This window comes from Salvia splendens, chromosome 11 (assembly GCF_004379255.2).
Source record: "Salvia splendens isolate huo1 chromosome 11, SspV2, whole genome shotgun sequence".
In the NCBI taxonomy this organism is placed as follows: Eukaryota; Viridiplantae; Streptophyta; class Magnoliopsida; order Lamiales; family Lamiaceae; genus Salvia; species Salvia splendens.
Genome location: NC_056042.1, coordinates 23,614,699 through 23,637,158, shown reverse-complemented (window position 1 = coordinate 23,637,158; position 22,460 = coordinate 23,614,699). Strand labels below are relative to the sequence as shown.

Here is a 22,460-nt window from a genome sequence, read left to right as displayed (position 1 = left end):
GGGATCAAAATTTATTTGTAAAATATGAGTACACAAAAATTCTCACTTCCCGAATATATACTGCCACCGCTTGATGAAAAATCCTCTCTCACTCAGTCCTATAATAAAAGTCTTATTTTACCTTTTACGTCCGTTCCATAATAAGAGTCTTATTTTACTTTACCATATGGTAAGTAGTTCTCATATTCATTACGTCTGTTCTCATATTAATGATAAAGTAAAAGTGATTAGAGAAAAAGTAGATAAAATAGGAGAGAGAAAGAAAAAAAGTAACAGAGGAGCAAAAAATATGTAAAATATAAGAAAATTTTTCATTTTTGAAATTGGGTTATTTTTAGTACACTCCAAAAATGACAAAATAGAATATTTTTCATGGACTGATGGAGTACTATCTACGTGCTTTCAGAAAGTATATTGCGGGGTGGATATGTATACTAGTAATCTTTTTCACATACCTTCTTCGATTCAGGCTAAGTAAGACGCATCTCAATTTGGGATGTCTAGCGCTTTTTTGACAATAATTAATTCATTCTCTCGTCTCATCTCTTTTGCTTTATTCTCCCATCTCTCTTACTTAATCTTCTTTTTTACTTTATTCTATTTTATTCTTTCTCTTTTCTACTTTATTTTTTTAGAGTAAAGGTAAATTTTGGTCCTAAACATATGCTCAAAATTCGAATTTGGTCCAAACATTCACTTTTTGAAAAACAAATCCATAACAAATGAAATCCTTGTCGGCGTGGTTTTTTTTTTACGGTTCCGTCAAAAAAACTAATGGTTATGCCACTGTTCATTTGGCATTGATCGTTAGTTTTTTGACGGAAACGTCAGAAAAAGGACTACTTCGATGACATTTTCATTTGTTATGGACCTATTTTTCAAAAGGTGAATGTTTTGAACCAAATTTGTATTTTGATAATATGGTTAGGATCAAAATTGACCCTTACTCTTTTTTTATACTTTAATATTTGTATTTAATTCATTATATAACACTATCTTAATTCTTGTGTCAAAACAGAAATATCTCGCTTGACTCATTATTCTATTTTAATATTAAAATTTAATTCATTACACGCCACTTTCTAAATTCATATACTCTATCCGTCCTCCAACAATTGTCGACTTTGGTTCTGCGAGTTCTATGAAATGTAAAAGAATGTGAGTTAAAAAGTTAGTGGGAATACTCCCTTCATCCGCGAAATGTTGTCCACATCTAACTCGGTGCGTATTTTAAGAAATGTAAAAAAAAGTGAGTGAAAAAAGTTAGTGAAATGTGGATCCCAAGTTTATATACTCCCTCCGTCCCAAGATAAATGAGTCATATTCCTTTTTGGGATGTCCAACTATAAGTGAGCCATTTTTTTAACAGAAAATCTTTTCTTTTACTTTATTCACCACCTACCTTATTCTCTATTTATTTCTCTACTTTTCTCTCTCTCATACTCAACTCTCTCTACTTTAACGCTTTAAATATCAATTTCTTAAATTTCATGCCCAAAAGAAGTCCTTCACTTGTCTTGGGACAGAGGTAGTATCAGTTTTATAATAAAATGTGCATGTAAAAGGAGGTCCATTTGCCAAAAATGGGAAAAAGCAAAGTGGACAATATTTTGCGGGCGTACCGTAGTGGCAAAAGTGGACAACATTTCACGGATGAGAGAGTATGAGTCTCACATTTATATATACTAGTATTACCTCCCGTGCTATGCACGGGTCATAAGATTTTTAAATAATGAATATAAGTTCTAAGGTGAGTGGATTAAAATAAAAAAAATACCGACTATTTAAGAATATGTGTGATTAAAATAACTATTCAGAAATTATAAACAATTTAAAACATTATAACAATAACAAATGAAAAATGTACTTCTATTATAGAAAATCTAAATATTTTTTTGAATATATACCCTATAGTAAATTAAAATAACATTTATATTTATATAAGATTGATCACATAAGTAAATTGTAAAACAAAATAATTTTATGATTAAATTGTAAAACAAAAATAATTTTATAAGGATAAAGTAAACAAAATATCAGATTTCTACAAAAAATTGAAGTGTATTACTCTTCATTTTGATAAAAAAAATTTGTTTAGTTGTAGTATATTTTTTTATACAAATTCCGTAGTCTTTTAAGAAACTAACCTATAAAATGGGGATATAGTTCACGATATAATTAAAAATTTTATTATAATCACAAAATTTACATAAATAATTTTGAATCTCCATAAAAAGTGAACCTACTTGACGTTGTTCTTAAATAACTTAACAAATAGAAGGTCCCAAAATTTATGTATGCCATATCCATTTTAATTGAGATACGCATTTTTTTTCGAAAAAATTGTAACATCAAAAAAATGATATTAACATGCTCCAAAGGCACTAAAGGTTATGTATAGAATTGCACTATTAAAGTCAATCTTAAAATCATCTCTATCCTTTTACACCAAAATTCAAATTCAAAATAATTCATATTCACCAAGTTTTTTTATATTTTTTCAGTCCTACCTACGTATTTATATAAATTACCCACAACACTTTATCAATAATTTGTAAGAATTAAATATATACAATATACTACCTATAATTATTTTTATATTAAATAAACTCATATATTCAATAAAAAATTAACTTGGAAATTATAATAGTATTCAACTCCTTCCTTCCCAACTAAGTTGAGTAGTATTTCTCTTTGAGATGTCCCAACTAAGTTGAGTCATTTCCTTATTTAACAAAAAAAAACATTCAATCACTCTTACTTTATTCCACCATCTATTTTACTCTCTCTTTATCTTTTCTACTTTTTAACACAATTCTTTAATCTCCGTATTCAAAAATTTTGTCTCAACTTAGTTGAGAGAGAGGGAGTACTATTGAACACTATAATGACATTCAAACATAAAAGGAAGGCCATTTATAACCAATTCTGTATTGCTTTGTTAGGAAGCCCATTAATAACCACATGTAATATAATTAACTAAGAGCATCTGCAACGGTGGCGACGGTCGCCACCGCCGTCCGCGCCGCTGGCAAGGCGAAGCACCGTCGCCGCTAGCAAGGCGCTGCTCGATGCATCGAGCAGCGCCGCGCCAGCGAGCAGCTGACGTGGCGGCACGGGATTGGGCAACGGCATAGCCGTTGCCTTCAAAAAAAATTTTTTATTTAAATCGGTTTTTAATTAAAAAACCGATAAAAATAAAAAAAAATTCACTTCCCAAAAAATTATAACCGTTTATTACCGTTTTTTACACTTTTTTTTTAAATTTTTTTCCCCCCAAAAATACACACTTTCATCGATAAATACCCCCACTTTCATACCAAAAAATTCACATCAAACTACACAATTCTCATCTTCATTCTCCAATATCCATTTTCATCTTCATTCTCTCATACCCTAACAATGTCCGGCCAAGCCGATGACAACCCGCCCTCTCACGGTTGGAACCCCCAATGGTTCGGGGGACAACCGTTTCCTAGTCCGGAAACGGAATATTCGGCCCCTCCACTCACCCAAGATTCGGCCGTTCCGGGTGGCTACCGGCCATACCCAATCGACGACCAAGGTGGCTCCGAAGGGCGATACGGGTTGACACCGGAGCCTAGGTCGACCGCCCCTTCCCAAACTCCGACTCCTCCTACTCGCGCCGGTGTCCACACACCGTACACTCCGGCGGAGATGGATAAATTGTTCAAGGCGTACTTCGAAATCTCCGAATATGCGGCGGTTGGCACGAACCAATCCGGCGATCACTTTTGGTGGCGCGTCTCTCGTCGGTACAATGCAAACCGGCCGCCGGGAACGATCGAGCGCAATGAGAGTATGGTGCGCAACTGCATCGGCCGAGCCAACGAAGAAATTGGCAAGTTCAATGGCTATTTCCTCCAGGGGTCGCGAAATGCCGGGAGCGGCCGGAGCGAGGTCGACATCATCACTGCCGCGCTGAGCACCTACCAATCCTTGAACGGTAAGTCGTTCAAGTACCTCAACGTTTAGCAGGAAACGCGGTTCCACCCGAGGTATATGGGAGGCGTAACATCCTCCTCTAGCGGCTCCTCCAAACAGTCAAGGTCGGTATCCCTATCCGACTCCGACTCCGAAGAAGTGGCTAGCCAACTCGCCGGAGCTAACTTGGGTAGCCCCGACGCCGGACCAAGCGGTTCCCAACGCCGACCGCAAGTAAGGAAGAAGGCGGCGGCTGACCGCCGGCGCTCCGCGACTCCATCGGTCCCCGCCCCCGAACCCGCACCCTATGTTCCACCTCCACCCCCGAACAACTCGTTGTGGGCCCTTTTGGCCCAACTCAATATGGCCGATAGGTCAACTATGACCCCCACGCAACTTCAAACGCACGAGGACATGATATTGGGTCTCAATAAACAATTGGGGTTGGTGCCGCCGGATGCGTAGTCTTCCTCGGTGTAATATTAGCCAATAATCATGTAATTTTTTATTTTTAGGAGTTTAATTATGTAATTTTTAATTTTTAGGATTTTAATTATGTAATTTTAATTTTTAGGATTTTAATTATGTCTTTTTTATTTTATTTGTAATTTGTAATATTTATTGTGGTTTTTTTAACGAATTTTAGTATTATGGAAATGTTTTTGTGTAATTGAATTTTAAATTAATTGTGCTCGTCCTTGCGGAAGAGCACAACTGTGGGTGTTGTGCTCTTGCCAGAGAGCAGGCAGAAAAAGTGGTGTCGGGCCCACAACCGTGCCGCTGGCAAGAGCACGGTTGTGGATGCTCTAATGCGTCGCGGTTCACTTCCTCCGTCTCAATATTGTTATTATCTTCTTCCTCAATCGGCGTTCTCTCTTCCTCTTCTTGTCACCTTTCTCTCTTATCTCTTTGGGGCTCGTTTGGTTGTCATGACAGAAAGTAATAAGATAGTTATCTTAAGATAGTATTTTCGGGCCGAAAGTAAGATAGTGCCAGATAGTATTTTCATGATGTTGTTTGGTTAACAAGATAGTGATTTATAGATAAGATGCAAAATGACAAAAATATCCTTATTACTACATATATTTGTAGGTAAATGTATCTATATTTTATGATTATTAAGTTAAATAAATGAATGTTAATGATCATTACAGCACACAATTCAATCTTCTTCATCAAGTCACACTATTCAAACTTGTTCTTCTCCCTCATCACAAAATCTGAATCCAATTTCTAACTCGTTGACCAAAACTAGGCACCGTCTTCCCGTCCCATAGCAAGTAGCCTAAAATCAAAGCCTTCGTGGAAGAGGTTGAGCGGCAATCCGCCGGAAGGAGGTTGCGTGATGTCCTTGGACAAAATTCCTTCTTCTTTTTTAAAAAGCAATTTTATCCTTTCCCAAACATCCAACAAACTAACCTCTACCAATTTTATTCTTTAACAAAATCACATCAAATTCAACAGCAGAAAAGATGAAGCAAAAGAAAAAAGTAATTTTCATGTGAATTAGAATCAAAACCTATGAAGAATCGAGCTCCAATGCTACATGATCAGTACAAACACCTCAAGAATAAATCATCTCATCTCTTTTTTACTCATTTTCCACCTCCTCGCTTTTCCTCTTCTTCTTCTTCGCCGGAGAGTCTTCGTCGCCTTTGGAGTTGGACTGGAGCAGGTGGTTGAAGGCGTCAGAGGAGAGATGATGGAAAGAGAAATGGGATGAGAGAGGTAGGGAGGAGGAGAGAGCTGAGATGAGAGAGAAGGGGTATTTGTGGGTATCAAGTTGGAACAGTGTACAATCGTTGCAAATGTGTGCGATTGTATTATCACGTTTTAATGGATAGTTTTTCGGGCCTAGACGTGCTTTCTTCACTTTTTCGTGCTTTGTGATAGTGCTATCATGACAACCAAACCAAGGAAAAAGGGTGGATATGGCCACTAACATGGCAACCAAACCAACCCTTGACAGCAAGACTCTATTAATAAGCTAATGTATAGTATCTATAATAGTTAAATAGGATTTGGAATATTTATAAAATAAAAATTAATTAAGGGTATAATAGTCATTTTATCCAACTATCCCTCTTAGTTAGTGAAATGAGTTAGTATACTGAACCTACTTACCATTTATGGTATAAAGTGAAAATAAACAATTAATTTAAAAATAATAAAAATGATAAAAGTGAACAATTAATGAATAATATTAAAATAGAAATGTGAGACGAAAGAATACTACTATTCCGTATAGTATTCCGTATACCAAAAATACAATATCACATGATAGATGCATACTTTCGTAGTCGTCCAAAACGATATTGACAATAAAGTTGAAAATTCAAAATTGTTGCTAAATTTCCTTGTGAATCAAGTAATATCCAGATTATTGGAAGAATCCCCCCGGCTGCTCATATTTGCGACCGTTTATTATTCAAACAAGTCATGCGTCAACTTGCAAGAAAGTTCTTTTATCTCTCTCAATCATTTTCTATTATCATTAATAAACTATATTATGATAAAGTAAGTACTACTATCAAACAAAAAATATTAATGACTTGTTCATTACATTAATTTATTATTACCAAAATAAAAAATACACTCGCAAAATAATGTTTGCTAACTTACCAATTGATTGCTATTTAATTAATTAGTACGTTCTTGAACTAAAAATGAAACTGAAAATTTTATTTTCGAAAAGGTGGGATGTCCGTGTGCTCACTTAACTGTATATACTAATAGCGACTAATGTGAAATTGAAAATGTCAAATTACAAGATAAATCGTGTCAAATTTGGGTCAAATGTAAAATAAAAATATCAGATATTGACTAGTGCCACGAGAAGACGTGGCTCATAATTTTCAAACAAAATAGTATCTAAGATAACATAAAAAAATAAAAAAATTGAAGAAGCATAGTTGTTATTTCTAATCACCTTCCTACAAATAGAAGTACGCACTATATAAGCATCGCTCCTAATTTCAAGATTCATACCAAATTTCAATCATTAATCAAACAAGATCAAACTTCATATTTCATTTGCCTTCAATTTCTACAATGAGCCGTCGCGTTGCAATGCAAGTCTCAAGGCTACTCAATAGCAATTCCACAATTGCACAAGCCTCTACATTCCTAAAGTCTACCCCGATGCTCGGGAACAGGCACCGGAGTACCATGGCTTCGCAAGAAAAGGCCAAACCAGGAGCCAATGGTGAGGACGATCGAGCCGCTGTTAGCAGCTACTGGGGCGTGGCTCCACCTCAAGTGCGCAAGGACGACGGGTCACCCTGGCGGTGGAACTGTTTCCGGCCGTGGGAGACGTACACAGCGGACACGAGTATCGATGTAAAGAAGCACCATGAGGCTAAGACTGTCATGGACAAGTTTGCTTATGGGACTGTCCAAGCTCTCAAATATCCAACCCGCTTATTTTTTCAGGTCATTTTTTTTCTCAATCTATTTTTATTTCATCAATATAAAACACTCATTCCATTTCCTAAAAATAGAAATTCTTTCTTTTTCTGGTCCGTTTCCTAAAAATCGAAATTCTTTATTTTAAGAAATGGACCGCATAATCCACTAATGCTATCACTGCTACTTTTTCTACAAACACTCCTCACTAAATTATCTAATACCGTCAAAAGTTTAGAATTAATACTATAAGAATTAGGGCTAAGAATTCTTAAGGATTGAGTGGTTATGTTAGGTTAGGTCAGATCAACCCGATAACAACCCAACAAAAAACTATCAGACTCATTGGATCGACCGGATAAGGATCCAAACCCAATCAAAATTGACCCAAAACCAATCAACTCCGTGCTCGTTTATGTCTAATTTTCACGTCGTATTAAAAATTTCCAGCCCTGACGTTATCAATCAATAACGACCAAAACCTGACATCACAGTGTTAAAAATTTGACAGAGGCGGCACATTTGCCACGCGATGTTGCTGGAGACGGTGGCGGCGGTGCCGGGGATGGTTGGCGGGATGATGCTGCACCTGAAATCGCTGCGGCGGTTCGAGCAAAGCGGCGGATGGATCAAGGCGCTGCTGGAAGAGGCGGAAAACGAGCGGATGCATCTGATGACGTTCCTGGAGGTATCGCAGCCGAAATGGTCGGAGCGAGCCCTAGTTATCGCCGTGCAGGGCGTCTTCTTCAACGCCTACTTCGCCGCCTACCTCATTTCCCCCAAATTGGCGCATCGCATCGTCGGATACCTAGAGGAGGAGGCGGTCAATTCCTACACCGAATTCCTCGAGGATTTGGAGAAGGGATTGGTCGAGGATCAGCCGGCGCCGGCCATCGCCATTGATTACTGGCGGCTTCCGCCGATTCGACGCTCAAGGACGTCGTCACCGTGATTAGAGCCGACGAGGCGCACCACCGTGATCTCAACCACTACGCATCGGTACCAATTTTTTCCGATTTTTCTTTGAATCGATTTTGCCTTTATCTTTAAATATTTATAAAATTACTAATCATATCTTAATTTTTTCAAACTTATGGAGTATCAATTTTATCAAATTTCTGATTTGGTCTCTCGAAAAAAGATATTTGCACGTTTTAGGTCTTTAATCCCTTAATAATTAAAGCATGTATGTGAAAAATACTCCTTACAGCCTTGTAAATGGAGTATTTTATGGACGAAGTGGTCTATTTTTAGGGACGAAATGGAGTATAATGTTAGATCTCTAGAGATGAGGGGTGAAAATGGGAAGATATTTATGTCCTCTTAGGATTGAGGGGTAGATAAGGTGGAAAAAGAACTTAATTCAAATGACATTTTTATATTTTCGTGTGATTTTTTCGAATTCAGAAATTGAGAGAATAATTTTTGAAGTTCACCCTTTTATTAAGTAATGACATTATTTTTTGGATTTTTAATGCAGGACATACAATGCCAAGGACATGAGCTGAAGGAATATCCAGCACCGCTGGGATACCACTGAAAGCCTAAAACAATTATTCGACCAAATTAATCATTTTTTAGTATTTATAACTTGATTTTATGGTTTGTTTTGTGAGATTTGCTTAGAGTAAAGTGAATCACTGCGCTTGTAATTATTGAGAATTGTATGAATTAATGATTAGCACTTGTGAAATCGTGTTGTAAAACAGAGCTAAAATATAATCAAAATTGTTAGTATTATTTATTTACTATCGAATTTCAACTAGAAAATTATGCCTAGAGACACGAACCTTCAATTGTTCACATTTTTACATGCTTGTCAATCACTATAAAATAAATGTTGGTATGAATGCTTAAAATAAATCCAGTGTCAAAATCCATATATGCTATCTTTTTTTTATAAAAATGTCAAGAGGGTTCAAATTCGGCACCTCATACAAAAAGGTCTAAGCACCTTGCCGCTAAAACAAAAGCTCTGGGCGCTATCAAGTATTATAATGCTAACTTTTCTTATATTGCCAACTTATCAATGCAGTGTATTAAAAAATGTCAACACGATCACTGTAAAACATCAAAACAAATTTGTGTTGACATTTTAATATATTATGTTGCCACTTTAAATATCAATGTCAACAAAGTATTTTAACATATCAACTAATATTATGTTGATATTTTAATGTCATCGTATTGACATTTTTAATACACTGCATTAATGAGTTAACAGAGTTAGCAACGGATCACCCCAAACCAGACAATAGTGTGCAAAAAGGAAAAAAAATAATTATAAATTTTTATTAAAATGATGTATAATTCACGCATAATTTCAAAGTTGGGTTAAAGTTCCTATAGGTTTATGTTAAAATGACAACATCATTTCAGATGGCATTGTACCACCAAGGACAACCGTTATATTTAGGAGCAGATTCAACCTTAGTCTGCCACGTGGCAGACTTGTTTGCCTATATATCGTAAATTGCTTGATTATCTTTGCTTTCATATCGTAGAATGCTTGAAACCATATGTTGAGTTGTTTGCTTATGTATCGCAGAATGCTTGTCTATGTATCGCATTGTCGCATTGTCTATGTATCGCATTGTCATTTTAACTATAGTATCACCATAGTGCTCTGATTTCGTATCTTATATTGCTTGGAACCATAAATGCCGAATTGCTTGTCTATGTATCACATATTGCTTGCATATGTATAACAGATTGCATGTTACTTGTTGTCACGTTGTCACTTTAAGAGTGATGTCACTCTAACCTCAGTTCCTATATATATATATATATATATATATGCGAAATTGCCTTTAAAAGTTATTCTTTTATTGGATATAGTTCGATCATCTTTAAATATATATAGAGTCATATTCTATTGCTTATAGTATCATATCCAAAATCAAGCCAAATGTCTACCTTTAGATTTCAAAATGAATGGATGAGATTAAATCTTACGAATTTCAATAAATAGTAGACAAAATATCAACAAAATGGTAAGATCGTCATTCTAATATCATATCATAATTTTCGTGTTTTTTTTATATCAACATAGTGTATTACAAATACCAACACAATGACATGAGTATTTCAACACAAGTATACGAAAATATCAACACAGCTTTATTGAGATTTTACATGCATTATGTTGAGATTTTATATGCATTATACGGAGATTTTATATACATTATGTTGATATTTTACTTACATTATATTGAGATTTTTTGATGTATTTGTTGATAAAATCTGCTTATCAACATATACGAAAACTGAAATAAAAATCATCAAATTCCATCATCCGAACGTCGTCGGAACATATGCAATTGAGATCTCGTTAAAATCCTTATAAAATTACCTTGATATATTTTTTGTGAAAAAATAATTTAAATCAAGTGAGTTACATAAATTTAAAATTTTGGGATAATTTTAATAAGAGAGAATTGACATTAATACCCTTTAATTTTATTTAATAATTATTTAAATTTAAAATATAATCCAATTGACATTATATCAACCACTAGATCTCCTAATCTAATGGTTAAAATTTGGTCTTAATTTTAAATTGCTAATTAGCTAGTAATTGATCACATTCCTATATCTCATAATCTAATGGTTAAAATTTGGTCTTAATTTTGAATTGTTGATTAGTTAGTAATTGATCACGTCCCCATAGATATTACATATGCGAAATTGCCTTTAAAAGTTATTCTTTTTATTGAAAAATGAAAAGGTTTGGATATAGTTTGAACATCTTTAAATATAGATTATCTGTAGAGTTTGATTAGAGTCAATAATCGTACAAAATTATTTCAAAAGTAGCCGAATAAAATTAATATACCCATATTATTCACCTATTTGGTAATTAAAGCTGGTTTCCAAAGTAGTAAGGGAGATGAAATCTTAGGTGCTGTATCGTCAACCACCATGCATCACTTCTCAAAGAAAAAATAATCCAACGATAAATGTTTTTATATTAAAATGGCAACAACCAATTCCTTCACGACATTGTCATTGCAGATCACCTTCTCACGACATGTATAATTGTAACAATTCACGACTACCTGCATAAAATGATTTTATTAATTGTCTAAATTGTGACTTGATCGTATTACATATGTGTAAATAATTATATTCCCTCTGTCCAAGCCTAAGTGACACATTTCTTTTTTTACACGTATTCGAAAAAATGATAATAAATAGTTAAAGTGGAATGAAAGTACATTAAGAGAAAAAATAATATAGAAGAGAGTCTCTTCTACGTTATTCTCTTTCTTAATTTGTTTTCCCTTCACTTTAACTATTTATTATTTTTTTTATAAAATACGTGCGAAAAAGAAATGTGTCACTTAGATTGGGATGTAAGGATTATTAATCTAGAGGGGACAACCTCTTGGTTTTTAAGACAGGCAAATTTAAAAAAGAAAAAAAACATGAATTTTAGTCATATTCTAGTCAATCCTGTGACTTTTAAAAATAGCTAAATAAATACTCCATCTGTCTTACAATATGAGTCATATTTGGTTTGAGCACAAATTTTAGAAAAGTAGGTTAAATAAGTTAGTGGGATGTGAGTCTCATTTATACATATATTAGTTTTATAATAGAATGTGAGTAGAATAAATTGGTGAAATGTGAGGTCTACTTACTATTTATGGTAAAAGTGAAATAAAACTCTTTTTATTGGACGGACAGAAATGACAAAATAAGACTCTTTTTCTGGGACGGACGGAGTATATTATAATTATGATATTTTTTTTAGTTGTTCAATTGATTTAGAATATTTTAGCTTCTAAGTCATACATAAATTTTCTTCAAATCTACATCAAAGGAACAATTGAAAAAAAATGTCAAAATTGAATTTTTTAAAAATTGTAAAATTAACCAAAATTTAATCAAATTTCGCAATTGTTTTAGCAATTTGGCCTTTTAAAACTGCCCAATTATTTTTGACGTTTATAAGAGGGAATTTGGAACCACACAAGTAGTCTGATTAATCATGGCTATATATATTTATGACCTAGTACTCGAATGAAATTATTAATTACTCAATAATTCCAATAATAAAATTGCTCTACGATTAATTAACTGGGTTCAGATTAACCACTATTTCAGGAGATTCAGAAAAGTAACAGACTACAGCATCACCATACCATCCATTTTTTTTAGGTTTAAACTACCAAAAATAAGTAAATCACTGAACTACTACTATCTCCAACTTCAATACTATAACAATTAAATATATACAAATGATCATAATCTTTTTTCTTAATTGCATTTCCATCAAACTATACCAACAATATTGTCATTATTCAAGTCAATGAAACATTTTCAATATATTTATACACACAAACTCAGCCTTTGTCAAGGCCGGAGGCTATACCAGATGAGGGCGACAACGGCGAGGAGCAGCGCCCCGGACTGGCGCCCCTCCTCGGAGAGAATCCACTGCAACACCATGAATGAGATGATCAGGAGGCACCCCCAGCCGAGGTCCTCGCCATCGCACTTGAAGGCGGGCAAGTAGGCGCTGGCGAGGTAGACGACGAGGATGAGCATGAGGGGCCCGAGGAGCATGGTGGTGACCGTGTATGTCACGACCGCCCTTTTAGGGTTAATAAATACGGGCGATCGTGATTAAAAGTATTAAATGAACAGACGAAAAGAATTAGGGTTTCAATCACAAGTTGGACCAACAATTAATATCCCAATAAATAACCAAGAATATCCATTATCCTAATAATTAAAGTTGTCGGCCCAAATATAACATAATTAAATGAAGCGACACAGCGGAAACGACCAAGAGAAAGAGTGACGCCATGTGTGAAGACACAACGGCACTCAAGGTTCAAAGACAATAATAATCTCTTAAATTCACTTGCTCAACACCACCACATCCTCGTCGCCGCTCAACCTGCACATAGGGAAAACACATGCAGGGCTGAGTACTATGAAATATACTCAGTGGGCTCATGCCGAAAACATTTGATGAAAGTTATGTCATCCATACCATAGTGAACTCGAGTTTTACATTTAGAAAAGAAATATCATCGAGTATCACAAACAATTTCATAGACTGGCCAGTCAAAACAATCTCCCCACTTTCTCATCAATCATTCAATCACATCATCTTTCCATCATTTAATCACATCCTCTTTCCATGGTGCGACGAAAGTGTGGCCACACTATTCGCCCACGAGACCGGCCGACTAGCAAGGACGGCTCACGATCTCACTTGTTTACACTAGCCTGATAGGGTTTGCGGCCCTACTCAGACCCGAATTCGTTTAACATAGCCCTATAGCCTAATGGAGCGAACTCACAAACTAGGCATCAGGCAACAATCTCAACATAGCCCTATAGCCTAATGGAGCGAACTCACAAACTAGGCATCAGGCAACAATCTCATCATCAAAACAAACATGGCATGACATAACAATTTAAACCACCCTTATTCCACCATAATCATACTTTTGAAAACGTAAAAGAGTTTAGTAAAAGAAAGCCCACCTCGACTGCTCAATTCACAAGCACTTTCTTCCCCTTGGTATCACGTTTCACTTGCGATGATTCACCTTTAATATTTAGATAATACATAAATCAACACACTTTTCAAATAAAAATGCATGCTTCCTAATTAAAGTTGTTTATCTCGTTTTTTTCCCGTTTTTTTGATTATTCGGCGGCCACTTACGCCCCTAATTCCTCCGTTGGCTCCTCGTACTTTCTACCACGATGTCAAATAAATTCCCAAAATTTATTTATGTGCATAACTGGATTATTGCAACCATTTCTCTTTGTTAAGAAAATTATGTATATATATTCCGGGCTTGAGATAAATTATTCATACTTCATAATTAATTTGGGATTTAATTAAATAATTTCATCACGATTAATTATCGGCCCAAAACTTAATTCTTTCCCTGCCTTATGTCTTCAATTTAATTAATCCCCTAATAAAAGAAGGCCCAAACTTAAAATAGATCACCCAATTAATTTATTAAGCCCACTTTCCTTTAAGTAAAGCAAAGGCCCAATTTTTTTAAATGAATCAAAAGAGGCCCAAGCCCAACACTCCACCATCTCCACACCTCTCTCTCCCTATCTCTCTCTCTCTTCGACAGAATTGGGAAACTCCATCCCGTCGTCTTCACCAAAATCCGGCTGCCCCATCGTCGCTCCCCGGTCGCGTCGACCCTCACGCCGGCGACCACCGCTCGCCGGGAGAACCGGTGCTGCTGTCGCGCCGCTGCTCCGTCGCCGTCCAGATCCGTCTGCACAGAGTCGTCGAGGGCATGGTAGGGCCGATGTCAGCCGCTGCTGTTCGCCGATCGTCTCTGATGTGCAGTCTCCTTACCGGAGTCGCCGTCGCGGGGTCAGGCCGCAGCCGCTGCCCAGACCCGTCGCTGTTGCGCAGCCTCCTCGCCGGGTCACCCTTCGCCCGCCTCCGCCGCTGTAGCGAGAGAGGTGGTCGCCGTTCGGTCTCTGCCGTCAGGCTCCTCCGCTGCGCGTTTCTGCTAGAAGGCCACCATCTGCTTTCCGGCAGTCCCGACTACACTCGCACAATCCGAAAACAACTCCGATTCAACTCGAAACAGCCCCGCAGGTAAGTTTTTACGAATTGCAGTTCCGTTCGTTTGTGTGTTCGAAAGATTGAATTATTGCAAGCAAGAGGTGGTTAAATTGTTCATTGCTCGATTGTGTTATTGATTTAGTTCTTTGTGTGGGAGATTAATGTATGATGCTATGTTGGGAGTAAAATATATGTTCATGATTTGAAATTGAGCGGTGGGGATTTGTACCTTCTGTCGAACTTGAATTTGGGGTGCAAAAAGGAGTATTTCTTTGGGCTTGGCAGATCCGTTTCTGTCACAGATTGCACATGTTTGAAACTGGAATGGAACTGAGTAGTTTACTTTGAGTTTGTGAAAAGGTGTATACCTTGAATGGATTTTGAGAAAATAACCGATGACTCCCTCCTTCGAGTTGGGTTCTCGATTTCTGCCGGAAGGAGATTAGATGAGTTGGTTTGAATCATGAAAAATAGAGAGGAATTTATGAGATTACCTTGAGAGAATGGAGCTTGCTTTCTTGATTGCAGGGAACGATAGGAGAGAAAAGAAAAATAAACTGATTTGAAGATTAATATAGAGGGAGAGTGGTTAAAAGATATGGGAGAGATATAGGGGGTGAGAGGGAACGGTTTTAATCGTGCGTTGAGGGGAGTAATTTTCGAATTCTTCTCTCTTTTTTTTGGATTAATTTGAAATTATTTGATATTTATTTGCAGATCACGGAGGAGGAAAATCGCATCACGGAGGAGGAAAATCTCTATAGAATATTTAATTAAAATTTGAATTATTTCCTTGGAGACCAAGTCAACAGGAAAAAAATATTTAATTAGGCTAGTTTAATTCGCAGTCCATTGTATTTTATTTTAAATTGTGCCGCCCATAATTTATTTATCACGGACTGGATCTTTATATCATTTATTCAATTAATCCGATCTAACTCGCGGGTTGAGTCCAATATATTTATTCCTCATGGAAAGAAATTATTTTAAATTCGCGTAGTAATTTATGTCACAAATATCTAGTCCAGCAATCATTCCACGCAACAATTAATTCACGGACCTCGAAAAAAACCAATTGCATTAAATACAAGTATTTAGGGTTCGCAAATTAGGTTTTGAAAAACGGGGCGTTACATCCTACCAACCTTAACAGAAATTTCGTCCCGAAATTTGTTACTCTCAAGTAAATAGTTTTGGGTACAATTCCATCATATTGTCCTCTTTCTCCCACGTGGCTTCTTCATGCCCATGATTTTCCCATAGTACTTTCACACAAGCAACATGGTTACTTCTCACATTCCGGACCTTTCGGTCCAAAATGGATTGGGGTTTCTCCTCGTGGGTCAAGTCTGGATTCGAAGCAACTTCTTCGTAATAGATCACGTGCTTCGGGTCGAACAAGTATTTTCGTAACTGCGACACATGGAAAACGCTGTGCACATTTCCAAGGTTTGGTGGTAGCGTCAATCGATATGCAACGGGGCCCGGGGCCCACTCCTTCAAGAATTTCATAAGGCCCAATAAATCGCGGCTTCAGTTTTCCCTTGACGCCAAATCGGGTTATTCCTTTTGACGGGGATACCTTTAGGAAAACTTTGTCGTCAGCTTGGAATTGTAAGTCGGTTCGTCGGACATCCACGCATGATTTCTGTCTGCTTCTTTTATCCTTTCACGAATTTGCCGAACGATCCCCACCATTTTTTTCAACTGCATCGGGTCTAAGTATTCTTCTCTCGCCAACTTCGTCCCAATAGAGCGGTGATTTACACTTTCTTCCGTATAAAGTCTCATACGGCGCCATGTTTATAGTTGCCTGAAAACTGTTGTTGTAGGCGAACTCAATTAGTGGTAGTGCAGCCTCCCAACTTTCTCCTCGGTCAAGTACCACGGCCCTCAACATATCCTCGAGAGTTTGGATCGTTCTTTCAGATTGTCCATCGGTTTGCGGGTGAAAGGTTGTGCTGAAGTTCAATTTAGTTCCAAGCTCTTTCTGTAGACATATCCAAAATCTTGAGGTGAATTTTGGTCACGATCGGACGTGATAGTCGAACTATCTCCTTTATGTAAATTTGAGCCAGTTTGTTGGACCCGTAGCTTATGAGAATCGGTATGAAGTGCACATTCTTGGTAAGTCGGTCTATAATTACTCAAATAGCGGTGTTCCCTCTCAGATTCCTCAGCAATCCCATCACGAAATCTATGGCAATGTGCTCCCATTTCAACTCAGGAATCTTGAGTGATTGTAACTTCATATACGGTCGTTGATGTAGAGTTTTCACTTGGGGGCAGACTAAACGCTTCTCGACGAATGACGCTATGTCCCTCTTGGTACCATTTCACCAAAAGGACTTCTTCAGATCTTGATACATTTTCGTATTTCCTGGGTGGGCGGTATAAGGAGTCTCATGTGCTTCACTCATAACCTCGTTTTTGAGCTTCTCGTTATCCGGCTTGCATAGTCTTCCTTTGAAAGTAAGAGCATTGTCACCTTCTTCACTAAAATTCCCAGATTCGCCGGTCTGCACTTCTACCCGAATTTCCTCCAACTTCGCATCCATCAGTTGTGCTTCAATGATTCTCGATCTTAGATCAGTTTCAACAGTTAAAGTAGCGATTCACGCTTCCACTGGTTACGGTACCCCCACCACTTCCAAATGCATCTTGCTAAACTCACGAATCAGACTTTCCTCTCTGGTGAAAGTGGTAGCCAGTTGGGAATGGTCCTTCCGGCTTTAAGCATTTGCCACTGCATTTGTTTTTTCGGGGTGGTAGTTGATGCCACAATCGTAGTATTTCACCAACTCGAGTCATCTTCGTTGCCGCATGTTCAAATCTTTCTGCTCGAAGAAATACTTCAGGCTTTTGTGGTCCATAAAGATCTCACATCTAACTCCGTAGAGGTAATGTCTCCAAATCTTTAAGGCGTGTACTACCGCTGCTAACTCCAAGTCGTGGGTTGGATAGTTCAACTCGTGTGGCACACATCTAAGTCATACCTTCGAAGCGTATGTGTATACCACGTAGTTCACTCCAGGTCCTGGCACAGCTAGAATCGGTGCACTAGTTGGCTTTTCCTTCAACAGTTGAAAACTTGCCTCTCACTCCGGGGTCCAATTGACTTTTACCCCCTTCTTGAGTTGTTGAGTCATTGGCCTTGCTATCTTAAAAAAAATCCCTCGATGAATCTCCGATAATATTCTTCCAGTCCTAGGAAACTCCGAATTTCGTTAGGTGTGGTTGGTGATTTCCATATCTGTACAGCTTTCGCCTTTTCGGGGTCTACTCAATTTCCATCTGTGCTCACTATGTGCCCAGGGAAATTCACTTCTTTGAGCCAAAACTCACACTTACTGAACTTGGCGTAGAGTTTCTCGGCCCTTAACGTCTCCAAGGTAGCCCTCAAATGTTCTTTATGTTCCTCCTCGTTCTTTGAGTAGATAAGGACATCGTCTATGAAAATTAGAACGAACTTGTCCAAGTATGGCTGGAACACACGATTCATAAGGTCTGTGAACACAGCCGGGGCATTAGTTAGTCCAAAATGCATTACTATAAACTCATAATGACCATATCTAGTTCGGAAAGCCGTCTTGGATACATCTTGTCGGACTCCAATTGATGGTATTCAGATGTCAATTCCATTTTCACCAAGACACAAACTCCTCGAAGCTGATCAAACCGATCATCTATTCCCGTTAGTGGAAACATGTATAAAGTGTCATCTCGTTCTGCTCTCGATAATTTATGCACATTCTCAGCGTTCCGTCATTCTTCAAAAAAAAAAAATAGCATTGTTGCACCCCGAGGTGGCACACTGAATTTGATGAAACCTAGGTTTTTACAGTTCTTGCAGTTGCATCTTGAGTTCTTCCAACTCCTTAGTCATCATTTTGTATGTTGTCCTAGATATTTAGGGTTGATCATGGTTCCAAGTCAATTGTAATATACGACTGTCTATCTGTTAGGAAAGGTAATCCAACATGACTTTCTTTTTAACGGTCCTAATCTCATGTCTATAATAGAGACAAACTTATTTTGCCATTTTCACTTTCGGTCTACTTTATCAAGATGTGAACATATCACTGAAAACTTCTTCCAACATTCCCTCCATCTTCCTCCTATGCGAAAATTCTTATAATAATGTTCCTAATTCTCTACTTTGGTTGAGGAGATGGTGGGGATACCATGCGTTCTTTTTTTCGATTCATTTCCTACTCGACATATCTTGACTCGAACGTTTCTCTCTTTGTTGATGGTGTCACCTTGTTAACATACTCTATTTTCTCGACAATTGTCGTATTGTAGCAGTGATCTTTAAATACTCCATTCCTCGCTGCTCACTTAGTTTTATTCATCATCCTCGTATCGATCGATCAACTATTTTCACCTAGATCTTTACACCGTACCAGACGATCAGGCCATTGTGCCTAAAATTTTCTTAACATTTTTTCCTCCTCTCAAATATGTACATAACACGACATTCAATTTCTAGCTTATTACAAGCGGTTCGTAAATGCGAAATATTCCTCGCCTCGTTCTATTGGTCATGTCTACACTTCTGGTTGGTATATCATTTCAGTGTGTGTCGGTCTATAAAACTTATTTCCCTTGTGTATCTTAAAAGATCAAGCTTTTGCCTTTCCCTACAATGTTGCATCAAGAACTCCGAATATGTATCAAGAACTCACAATTTAATCAAACAGTCTTAACTTGGATATGGACCGATTTCAAATTATAACAACACTGCTAAAACGTCTTTAAATTGGAAGAGTTTAGAAATCACTCAAGGAAATAAGAATAATAATTTCAGCTCTTTTGCTTTAAATCTCCACATTAACTCGCAACAACTGGTTTGGATTATCCCCAACAAAGCTTGAAAGAACATAAGATAGGTCATCAAAATAGGATGAGGTTGAAATAGATCTCAATTTCCGTAGTAGGCTACCAAAAGATAATTCAGTTGTCCGATCAATTTCGAAAGGTCCATACAACAATGGATAATGTCTCAAACATGTCATGGCTAGAAATGATCAGTTGCACGAGGATTTAGAAATATAGGCAGTTTCCACGAAGCAACACTAATCATGGTTCAACGAAGATCAAAATATGGAACAATGATATCACATCAATGGATTCACAGGTTTGCAACCAATGTGAAGTGAACTTTTTAGAAAAAACATCTAGATCAAACACGTTAAGGAAAAAGAGAACACGATAGCCTTAACTTGGTGTTGCGGAAAGGAAAAAATCATTGAGCATGAAGCAATATATGTGGTGAAACTGAGCTGAAAAGAATTTCACTTCTACAAGAAGGAACTTGCCGCATGCATAGTTACGAAATAAAAAGGTGTACAAAAGTTCCAAGAAGAATATTCCACCCTTTGAAGATACATATATGGGAGATGTGATCATACTGAAGGTCATAACTGCAAACAACTTTAGGAGTGAAGTTCAATGACAGAAGCTCATAAGGTCAAAATATTGTCCTTATGAATGATGAATCAAAGAAGACTACTAACCAAGATGTCCAAAATTACAAAGGCAAACACTAATTTTCAAGAACTGAAAGGAAGTCATGACTCGATATACGGGAAAAATAATGGACATTACTCGCAAAGCATGAGTCAACCAATGTGTTTAAATAGACAAGGGCTCAGGTTATTCAATATATATCGAAAAGAGTTTAGAATCCAAGTAAGTACTGTTGATTTAAAATCATTCATTCTAGCTACGAAGGTCGCACTCCCTAGTCCATTTTTTTTTCACGAGCCTGAACATAGTAACATCGTTCTAAGAAAGCTTGGACTCCAAGTGAGATTCATCGTGTCATTACAACTAATATCAGTAGTCGAAAGCCATATCTTCATAATATTCTTTGCATGTTATAACAGTCATTCTCTTAAAATGTTGTAGTTATACTCGCGCTCTCAATCATGCGATAACGGTCGTTTTCGTCGCATCGCCACTTTTGACATATGATTGGATTTATCTTATTAAATCGCATGTATGCTCTCTACCTCCGTTGTAGGGTTACCTCATTTCGCATCTCTTCTTGCCTCAAACATTTTCTCGTTTGGAACATCTCTTCAATTTGCACTTCTTCTTTTCTTAAACTCTTTATCATATACTACGTCTTTTCACATTCTCCTTGTTTTTGTCATTGAGGGAAAAACAATACTGAATTTGTAATCATTCAATAAAGTTCGAGTTCACACCACATATTTCCATTTGTCCTATCACTCGGAAAAGTGATATTGCAGTTATCAACAACTAAATTTGATATCGTTCAATCTAACATACTTCTTAGGCACTCTATGGTCGCTACAAAGTTCATAGCGTCATATTTCGCTCCCACCAACTATTTCATAATATACTTCATACTTCAACGCCAATAGACCATCAATTAATACATGTTTCACACATTAAGCTTGCTCCCACAGTTCGCGTCATTCCAAGAAATGGAAAGAAAGAAGAAAGAAAAAAAAACTATTCCATGGTCCACCGACCTCCATCCCCACTCTGGATCTACTTGCCTCGTATCTTGACAAAATAGGGGTTCGCCCCAACTTTCGGATTCTCGTTACTTTTTCATTGCTCAGAAAAGCAATAGGTAAGTTTTCAACTTAGAACTACAGTTCGCACAGTCAACTAGGCCTACATCTTAGGCACTCTAAGTTCATAACACATTTCATCATTTCGTAGATAAAAACTCACATTAAAAGTCGTGCATACCCAGACAAACAAGTATTATAACACACACATTTTCACATCTCAAAGCAAAACACTTTCACACTTTACATTAACATTCAAAATTTTTGAAATAAAATTTTCTTCAAACTCTCACACTTTCCTCAAACTTTCACTTCTCACTTTCAACTTTAGAGTAAGAGTTTTACTCATACTTACTTTCTACTTTCATCTTTCATATAAAACCAACAATCCACCGTTCCTCTTCACAACTTGTTCTTTTTTTTTCAAACATCAGCAAATACTCTTCTCAACTAGAAATCAATCCCTCATGGAAAGATTCTACTTCCTCGTTCTTATTAAAATTTTCTCATCTCTTTCTCAAAAAATTTCTCATCCTCCTTTCTCCAAAGCTTCCTCATAAAAGTTTTTCTCACAAAAATATATTACATCTTTCTTCGCGGTTGGGCGTGACGAGTTGTGGTGTTGAGCCTTCGATGTTTAACACTTTAGTGTATCAGTACAAGGGTAGATTTTGACTCAAAAAGACTCTTGGGTCCAGAGCGGAAAGAAACTGAGGCTCTGATACCAAACTGTCACGACCGCCCTTTTAGGGTTAATAAATACGGGCGATCGTGATTAAAAGTATTAAATGAACAGACGAAAAGAATTAGGGTTTCAATCACAAGTTGGACCAACAATTAATATCCCAATAAATAACCAAGAATATCCATTATCCTAATAATTAAAGTTGTCGGCCCAAATATAACATAATTAAATGAAGCGACACAGCGGAAACGACCAAGAGAAAGAGTGACGCCATGTGTGAAGACACAACGGCACTCAAGGTTCAAAG

At 37.0% G+C, this 22,460-nt stretch overlaps 1 pseudogene; it reads left to right on the top strand.

Annotated features, from left to right (window-relative positions):
* Window positions 1-6,916: 6,916 nt before the first annotated feature.
* Window positions 6,917-9,106, top strand: LOC121755115 (annotated as a pseudogene).
* Window positions 9,107-22,460: the final 13,354 nt, after the last annotated feature.